The sequence below is a fragment of the Solanum tuberosum genome, unplaced genomic scaffold (assembly GCF_000226075.1).
Source record: "Solanum tuberosum cultivar DM 1-3 516 R44 unplaced genomic scaffold, SolTub_3.0 scf00101, whole genome shotgun sequence".
NCBI classification, from domain to species: domain Eukaryota; kingdom Viridiplantae; phylum Streptophyta; class Magnoliopsida; order Solanales; family Solanaceae; genus Solanum; species Solanum tuberosum.
The window spans coordinates 89,686-91,501 of record NW_006239029.1 but is presented as its reverse complement, the minus strand read 5'-3'; positions in this window follow the sequence as shown (position 1 = coordinate 91,501).

Here is a 1,816-nt window from a genome sequence, read left to right as displayed (position 1 = left end):
TGAAAAGGGAAAAAGTGAAAGGGGTTCAATTTTTTTTTTTTTTTTTTTTTGGTGGGGTGGGGATGGATGGTTTGGGAGTGGGGGGTGGGGTTGCTTTTTTGATTTTGTTGATGGTGAATATAGAAACATAGAATAATTGTAATGTGTCGATAAAGGTGATAAAGTAAACAGACAAAAAGACCCAAAACTGGTGCAGAGAGGTTGTATCCTCTATAGAATTGGAGGTAGGTAAAAGTTAGTTTCGATTCAATTTGTTTTGTCTATTTTGATTTTGATATGAAATTTAAGAAGATAAAGGATATATTTCTATTAATCTTGCTTAAAAGGAAAAATAATTTATTCTTATTTTAAATAAATTTAAAAAATATTAAGATCAAATAAATTAGGACGGAAAGAGTAGGACTATGACATTAAAGTAGCTAATTAGCTTTCAATACTTAAGACTGTCATTGTCAGATGACCCAATTTCTTTTTCCTTTTTTTAACAATTCACATAGAGAAATGCTTTACTTTTGTATAATTCTTTTTTTAATTTGATTTTTTTAAACTAGTTTCTAGGGTTGTTTTAAATTTTGGGTCAGATTAATAAACTTTGAGCTCTTTATTAGGTAGAGTATTTAATTAAAAAAAATAAGTTAGGTAAAGGGTAAAATAGTCCAATTCTACATATATTTTTTATTCGCCGAATGAAGCGATTCCAAACAAAAAAACGTTTTCTGTTGAGGAACTTTAAAAAATGATTATAGTAATTTGAGCATAATAGATATTTATAAATATAGTTTGCTTAATTATGATTCGTAACTATAGTTATAACAAGTAGAGAGATGAGCGGGATTGAGAGACAAGCGAGATTAGGGAAAGAAAGGAGAAATGTCAGATATATGATGTATTTGATGAATACATATTGTATCTACAAATACAGTACATATAGATTGTATTCGATACACACATGTTATTAGAGGGAGGGAAGAGGCGATCAAGATTGGGAGAGAGAGGAGAGAGGTCAAATTAGGTTGTATTTGACGAATACATGTTGTATCACTATGAAGATTGTACAATGTGTACAAATGTGAAAATTGTATCTCAGATTTGTATCAGTATGTATCTATTAGAGGTTGTATATATCTTTTTTTTCTTGAGGTTTGGTATATCTCATAAATGTATCAGTATGCATTAAAGTAAGTTGTAATAACATGTATCAATACATATAGAGGTTGTATCGCATATATGTATCAATAAAGGTTGCACCAATACATATGGATGTTGTATTTCATATATGTATCAATAAATAAAGGTTGTATTAATACTATGGAGGTTGTATCAATAAATATGGAGTATGTATCTCATATATGTATTAGTACATGTTGTATCAATATATATGTATCAATACATGTTATATCAATATAGACACTGTATCAATGCTTCTTTTCAAGTTTTCATCATTGTATCAATGGCGGAATCGATATGGTATGTGTAAGTTGTTATCAGCTTGATACATATACAATTGTATGTCTTTGCTATGGAGTCTCACTATTGGATACAATCTTAAATGATAAAATATATATATAACAATAAAACCTATGAAATTAAAGGGAGAGGGAGTGGGACGAGAAAGGAATAAAGGCGAACTAGAGGAAAAATTTGCTATAAATTCTAAATATAGCTTATATTATATAATATTTTAAAAGGATGACTATGTATAGTAAATATAGTAATTATATTTGCTAGGTTATGGAATTTTCCCTTCTTTTTTGTTTGAAAAGAAATCTATTTAGATGAGAAAGAGGATTAAGGAAGAAGGGGAGTTCCACTATTT